Below are 8763 nucleotides of genomic sequence, written 5' to 3' on the forward strand. Positions count from 1 at the left end.
TAATTTTATATCACGGTACAAATGATCTAATAATAAAATGTAGAATCAAAGTTGCACTGGTATCCGATTGGCCCATTTGTGTAGGGGGCGTGTGTAGGGGGCGTGTCCATGTTCACACTAATGACGTGCAAAACAAATGTTTTTACTGACTGGAACCATGTTGTATAGTTCACTGTGTACTATATTTCACTTGGAATATATACAACTATATTATTTTACTTGTTCCGTAACAACACATTCAGTAGTGACGGGGACAGTCCCCCTGGGGCATACCTGTCAAGTTTTGGATTTGAAAATAAGGGACATTTTCCTGCGCCCACCACAAGCAGTCCCACCCGACCAAGCCCCAGTGTCCCTTACATTTTAAGACGGGTGACAAGAAAGCTAAAATCACCACTTGTCAATCACTTCTAAACTTCAGCTGGCTTTATGCACAGCTGCACCACTCCTGGCCTTTGTTTCCTGTCCGCCATTATTGGACAAACTGATGAATCAGGTTTTTGGTACACAGCGTTGCCGTTTGTACCTCTGCACTTGTGACCTGGTCTGCCTCAGTGGCATTTCTCGTCACGAATGCTGACATCGCCCGGGCATGTTTTTGTGCCTGGCGGACATCATTCCTTCCCCCGTGTGCGACGCTAAAATTGCGGTTACAAATGACTGTCCCCCACCCCGCTCTTCTTCATAAAAAATACATTCGGTGTCCCATTGATCGCGGTATTGACACGAGGATTTAGTTTTTTTTGGCAGGAGCGCCTTCCCTTCTCTGTCCTGGCGTCCATCATCTGTCTGTTTCTTCTTCTTTTTTCCCGCGTCGTCACTCATCATCTCGTCATCTGACCTCACGTGCTAATCTCGCGAGAACTGCCACCTTCAGTACCTGTAGTAGCTACTGCAGGCGGCACTTATCGCGACATTAGCGACACAACTCAGATTTTTTTTTTTTAAATAACGCAGATTAAAATACGGGAGATTTACGGGAAAATACTAATACGGGAGGACGGCGGGAATGAATGGGCCAAAACGGGATACTTGACAGGTATGCCCTGGGGACACAGTCAGGGTTAAGCGTCCCGCTCAGGGACACGATGGTAGTAAGTGGGGTTTGAACCTGGAACTTTGTGCTCTTCCGGTTCAGACGCGAGCGTGTTAGCCAAGTGTAAAACACACCAATAATAATGATTAAAAAGTGAAAGTGGCAGTAATTTGATTTGGGACAAATAGCGTTGACAGCACCTTGTGTGTGTGGAGTTTACATGTTCTTCTGTCTCGGTGTGGGTTTCCTCCTGATTCACTGTCCAGAGAGGCACTTTTTTTTCAGCAAGAACAAGAGCCCAGAATTAATGTGATTGGCTGATATCATTTTTTTCAGCCAATCACAATGTTTCTAAGCTCTTGTTCTGTAGCGTAATCAGCTGAGTGAAACCAGCCAATCACAATGTTCTTAAGATCTTGTTCCTCCATCTGATTGGCTGAAAAAAAAGTGACATCATCAGCTTCGCTCTATTTAAGAGGTGAGCCGTGAAGAACTAAATCATTTCAGATTTACAAGAGTTCAGTATAGAGGTAGAGAAATGAAGGCGTGGAAGAAGTTTGTTAGGTGGACCAAGCGTCGCTTCTTCAAGAAGGACGTTTCCGTTGAGCCCAAAATGACCGATCTGAAATCAGCTCAGATGGGTCAGGTTGAGGTGTTCGGGGAACAGCTCGGCACACTCGAGGCGGTGACGGAGACATTCCTGGAAAGGGATCCCGGTCATCGTAAAGAAGTGGAGGAGATGTTCATGGCCTCTAATAATAATCTGGAGATGGCTATTCGTGACACGACACAGAACAGCCTGGCTTGGCGTGAAGAGCTGAGGCAAATTGCCATCCAGGAGGCTGAGAATGAAGTAAAAGAAAGACTGAGAGAAGAACAAGATCTGGAACGGCTGCAATGTGAGGAGCTTGAAGCACAGCTGAACGTGGAGAGACACAACAGAGAAGAAGCAGAAAGGTGTTTCTGTAGCGTGAGAGAAACTGGAAAGCAGATGGAGATGGAGACACAGCTCCATACGCAGCTGGGGAGCATGCAGGCTCTTTATGAAGAGACGCTGCAGAACGAGAAGAAGGAGCAGGAAACGCTGAGAAGTCAAATGACAGATGAGCAGAGCAGGAGAGAGAAAGCTGAAAAAGAGCTTGAAGCAAAAAGAGAAAGCAGGAAAGAGGCAGAGAGGCTTCTCCTGGAGACAGAGACAAAGTTCCGTCATCAGCTGGAGAGCAAAGACAGCCTCCACGAGGAGACGCTCCAGCAAATGAAAAAGGAACTCGAGATGATGACAGCCGAACGTGACCATGAGCACAGAGCACGAGAAGAACTTGAAAAAGTGCTCCTTGAAGAAACATCTACCAGGAACGAACTGGAAAAACGTTTCCAGGATTTAAACAATACAAGCAAGAGGCAGGAGATTGAGGAAACCCTGAAGGTCCTCCTCAGAAGGGAGAAGGAACTGTGTGGGCAACTCGAGCAGACAGCGGACATGAGAGCAGCACTGGAGCATCTTCGAGAAGCTTCACAAGGAGACGTGGAGAAAAGAAAACAGTACAAGAACCAGGCTGTCCAGGTTGATCTGGGAGGCTGGTGAACAGGACGCAGCTATGCGGACATCGCAAAGGTGATCGTAACATGAGCATTATTACAAAATGCAAATACGCCAAATAAAGAATCTATATAGAAAAGATGAATGAAATCTCCTTTGACTTTCTTGAGCTTCACACGTCCAAAACACAAGACAAACATTAAAAACCATGTTGTATAGTTCACCATGTACTATATTTCACTTGGATTATATACAACTATATTATTTTACGTGTTCCGTAACAACACATTTACATTCAGTAGTGACGGGGACAGTCCCCCTGGGGACAGAGGGACACGATGGTAGTAAGTGGGGTTTGAACCTGGAACTTGGTGCTCTTCTGGTTCAGACGCGAGTGTGTTGGCCAAGTGTAAAACACACCAATAATAATGATTAAAAAGTGAAAGTGGCAGTAAACAAGAATCTACCTCTATGTACCATCCGACCTCTACATCTCATACAGGACGAAGCAGCACGACTGATGTTCAACCATCCCAAGTTCTCCACACCGCCCCTCTGCTACGTTCCCTCCACCGGCTCCCAGTAGCTGCACGCATCAGGTTCTAAATACTGATGCTGGCCTACAAAGCCAAACATGGAGTAGCACCATCCTACCTCACAGCCCTTATTACACCTCGCACTGCACCTCGTATACTCCGAGCCTCCAGTACTTCTTTAGAGAATATTTAGATGAACTTGTAACCTTCTTCTTGTCAAACTTGTGTACAGAATCTACAACAGAATGAATAAAAAGATTGTATTCATAGTTGGGGGTCCTAGTGAACCGGAATTGATCTCTTCATCGATGGTAACTTGAAAGCACGTTGTAAGTCGCTCTGCCAAATGCCGTAATTGTAAATATGACGCGGTGTAATAAAGTGCTCATCATCATTTCTAACTGTGTCTTGTATGAAAGATCTATTTAGGGCAGCTAGACATGATTCTTCTCATGTCCTGATTGGTCTGTTTAAGTTCTCACCTGCAACATTGAGTTTTTTAGCTGTATTACGATATGGCGACACGGTCCAAGTGTGGCCCCGTAATCGGAAGGTTGCAGGTGTGGATGCCGAACCACCAAGGTCCCCTGGTCCAAAGCACGGTCCCCACAAGCTGCTCCCCGGGCGCCTGTCATGGTGCCCACTGCTCACCAAGGGTGACGGTTAAATACAGAGGACACGTTTCACCGTGTCACCGTGTGCTGTGCTGCGGTGTTTCACAATGACAATCACTTCACTTTCACTTGTAGAACCTGACAGAGTTCTAACCGTGAAGCTGTGTGCCATCACTAAGAGCTGAGTACGTTCCAGAGACAGTTCCAGAACAAATCACAGTCTGCTTTACCTCAACGTCTGGGAGGATCTGCAGACCCGCTCGCAGTCTCGCTTTGTTGGCGCAGGTAAACCGCTTCGGGTCGACCAGAGTTGTGGAAGTGGAGCACGTTGATTAATCGGACTGACCGTTACTGACCTGTTGCCATGGAGACCATTGGTCGAAAAATTTGCATCCACTCATTGGATTCATTATCCAATTTATTCCCTTTAACTTGCATGATATTACACCATTTGACGTGGACGGGAAAAGTCTCTGTATTTTAAATAGCTTTTAAAAGTAACAAATTGAAAATAGTTTTAAATATGCATCATGGCAAGCCCTATTAGCGACTAATCACTTTTAATCGATTGAGTCCGAACATAAACATTTATTGACATGTGCAAATTGACGTTTCTGAGACTTTCATTGTTCAATCTAATGCCAGAGAAAATTTAAGTTTAAAGACGTTATTGTCATTGCACAATCATACTTAGTACTACAGCACGACGAAATTGAGGTCCTGTACAGCAGTCCCAGTGCAAGATAAGATAAGATAAACCTTTATTAGTCCCACAAGTGGGAAATTGCACTTGTCACGGCAGAAAGTGACAGAAGCAGAAGGTAATAGCATCACAAAAAAATAACATAAATATGTATCTGTATAAGTAGTGATTAAAATATACTTTATGTCAAAAATGATTGATGACATATCAGCATAAGGAAAAAGCGCATGATTTATGACCACCTACCCTTCTACCTTCTCCCCTTCTCCACCGGACACCCAGCGCGTAATTTATGACCTCCTACCCTTCTACCTTCTCCCCTTCTCCACCGGACACCCAGCGCGTAATTTATGACCTCCTACCCTTCTACCTTCTCCCCTTCTCCACCGGACACCCAGCGCGTAATTTATGACCTCCTTCCCTCTCTCCTCTCTCACCCTTGGACACCCAGCGCATCCTCTCACAGTCTTAGATGTCATATAATCACTTAGACAAGCTTTTAAAAAAACAGATGCCATATCACTTGTTTACAAACTATGGCTGTTGTGGGAGAGGTCATAAACCGGTATACCTCTACTTTTAAAACAGAAACCTTATTTTTAAGTGTATGGTTTTACTCAACCTACTGTTTCAGTGTTTAACACGTTTAAACACAATACTTACACAAACTTATTTTAAAAATACAAACGCATACGCTATTCATATACTGACTGAATATGGTAGAATCCCATTTTGTATGTAGGAAGCATCACAGCACCTTCTCGCCCCAGTCTATCGCTCTCTCCCTTGTGTCACATTACAGATGTCATATACACTTAGACTAACTTTTAAAACAGATGTCTTATCACTTGTTTACAACTATGGCCATTGCTAATGGCTTATGACCCCGTTTCTCCCAAAGCCATCCCTTTCCCCACCGCACTTCCCTTCCCGGTTTCATCTCACATTCATCCCCGACACCTTGCAGAGTCTCATATTGACACACACACACACACACACACACACACACACACACACACTTAGACTATTTTTAAAACCATATTTTAATGATATATGGTTTAAAAGGATTTCTAGTTAAAGAAAAACAAGTTTAAACACAATACTTATTTTAAATATACAACACATTCAGTCGTTTTTCCAAAAGATACATCACACAATGGTATGTAGGAGGCATCACATCACTGGCACGCGCACACACACACACACACACACACACAGACGTTTTCTTTTTCTTGCTAAAATAAAACTAATCATAACACTGTTTTATGAATAGACCTTTCTCACAGAAACGTTAACAAACTATAATTTCTATTTAATTGAACCACACACAGACTTCTGTTTATCAAACTGATATATTTATGAACATGAAAAAAAAACTCTCAAATCCTACTTTAAAACGTTGAAAACCACTATTCTTTTTAATCATGTTTTTTTTTTTCCACTTTGGATTATGTAATGATAATATTGAAAAATATACCTACTCACTTCTAACCACTTTTTGTAGTTGTTGTAGTTCACATCAGACATATATATATTTTAGACATGATTTTTTATTATTATTATCAAGTAACTTCAAATAATTTTCTCATGTTAACAATTTCATATTTTCTAAAATTGTATCAAGAGGTGTGATTTTTAGAGAGGGGGGTTGTGACTTTTAGGGCTATAATATTAAGAATTTAAAGTTTCAGTTATTTTTTTCTACAGTATATTTGTATTTTTTTAACCTTCTGATGCTGAAGGGCTTCACTGTTCGTATATTTACTATTTGTATGATTGACACACACACACACACACACACACACACGCACACAACAGACTTTTTCTTTTCCTTGCTAAAATAAAACTAATCGTCACGCTGTTTTATGAACAAGCCAGAGGTATTTCATTTATGGTTTTCAGATGATATGACACACAAAACGTTAATAAACTCTCATTTTTATTTAGTTGAACCATACACAGACTTTTGTTTATCAAACTGATATATTTATGAACATGAAATTTTTTTTTCAAGATTCTTTTCAGAAAATAAAATCCTACATTTATTAACAATGTTAATTTCCTCTGAAACCATCCCAGCTTGTGACCGCTCCTCATTGGCAGTAACAAGATCTTCACCACCCAGCAGATAACCAACTACTACTTAGTGCTCGCTTGAAACTGATGTTTGCAAAAATGACCATTGTTGGTGGTTTACGAACCCCTCATATCAATGACACAGACCCACAGTTCACACACCCTTAGACTATCTTTTAAAACAGAAACCTTGTTTTTCACTCAAGGATTTACTCAACCTATTGTTTCAGTGTTAAACACATACTAAACACAATACTAATTTTAATACAATGCAAACACTGTTAATATACTTACTGAATATGGTATCCCATCAGTCATTTTCCAAAAGATACATCACATAATGGTATGTAGGAAGCATCACACCATTGACACAGGACATAACCTGTTCACACACACACACACACACACACACACACACACACAAACAGACTTTTCCATGCCAAAATAAAACTAATCATAATGCTGATTTATGAACAAACCTTTCTCCAAAGGTGTCTCATCTATGGTTTTCAGATGATATGCCACACAAAAACTAATCGTAACACTGTTTTATGAACAAACCGTTCTCCAAAGGTGTCTCATCTTTGGTTTTCAGAAGATATGCCGCACAAAAACGTTAACAAACTATAATTTCTATTTAATGAACCTCACACAGACTTCTGTTTATCAAACTGATATATTTATGAACATTGAAAAAACTTTTCAACATTCTTTTTAATCATGTTTTTCCACTATGGATTATGTAATGATAATATTGAAAATATATACCTACACACTTTCTAACCACTTTTTAATATAGTTCACATCAGACATATATATATTTTAGACATGGTTTTTAATATTATTATCAAGTAACTTCAAATAAATTTCTCATGTTAACAATTTCATATTTTCTGAAATCGTATCAAGGGGTGCGATTTTTAGGGAGGGGGCATGCAACTTTAGGGCTATCATATCAAAGAATTTAAAGTTTCATTTATTTGTATATTTTTTCTACAGTATATTTGTATTTTTTTATCCTTCTGATGCTGAAGTGCTTCATTGTTCGCAGATTTTCTATCTGTATGATTGATTCTCGCTGGTCATATTATTAGGTAGACCTCATTAGTACTCGGGTGGACCACCTTATGCCTTTAGAACCGCCTTATTCTTCATGGCATAGCCTCAAAATGGTGTGGAAATATTCCTCAGATATATTGGTCCATACAGACATGATAGCATCATGTAGCTGCGGCAGATTTGTCTGCTGGTTGTCTATGATATCCGAAGCCAATATCCGAAGGTGTTCTGTTTGGATTGAGACCTGGTGAATGTAGAGTATAGCGAACTCAATGTCATGTTCAAGTAACTAGTCTGAGATAGTTTGAGCTTTGTGACTTGGTGTATTATGCTGTATTTAAGTATCCATCAAAAAAAAAAAGGGGGGGGGGGTACACTGTGGTAATAAGGGAATGGACATGTCAGCAGCAATACTAATTTATGTGTACATCTATGGAATTTATCAGACAGCCTTATCCAGAGTGACTTACAATCGGTAGTTACATGGACAGCGTCCCCCCCCCTGAGAGACCAACACCAGCTTGAACCACTAGGATCCAGGGTTGGATGCATCCATGCTTACATGTTGATTACACCACATTTTGACCCTACCAACAGAATGTTAAATTGTTTTGATAATTCTCCAGTCTTCAGTTTTCTAGTTAATAAAGTAGAATTAAAAAAAATATTAAATATACTTTTTGGCATTTACTGTCAATATTACTCTTCCACAAATAACTTAAAAATACTAAAGATCCTTCAATACAAATCAGATATTTTAAACTTGATGTGACAATGACAACATATGACAACCACCACATATCTTTTTAAACACAAGACAATATATGTTTTAATGCAACCCAGCAACATTACTTCATGGCCATTTACAAGAACCCTCTAAGGTGTCAGTGCTGAACTGTTTGGTCGAAAAACTTAAATCCCCCCAAAAAATCCAATAATTGGCTAACAATTGGCATAAACATATGAGGTGCTGCTTTTCTAATGCTTGCAAAAAAACAAACACTAAGTTTACTAAATAATGGGGTCTTATCAGGTCTTATCAGTGAACAATACCGAGATAATTATTATAAAAACTATTATAAAAATGCATGAATTAATTATTCCTCGCACTCATACTGTACTTGGAGAAAATGGAATGTTTTGTGGTAACGTTTGGCACTGTTACGCGCACTATTACGCACACTTGTGCTTGCTCTGGA

This window comes from Denticeps clupeoides, unplaced genomic scaffold, assembly GCF_900700375.1.
Source record: "Denticeps clupeoides unplaced genomic scaffold, fDenClu1.1, whole genome shotgun sequence".
Classification (NCBI taxonomy): Eukaryota; Metazoa; Chordata; class Actinopteri; order Clupeiformes; family Denticipitidae; genus Denticeps; species Denticeps clupeoides.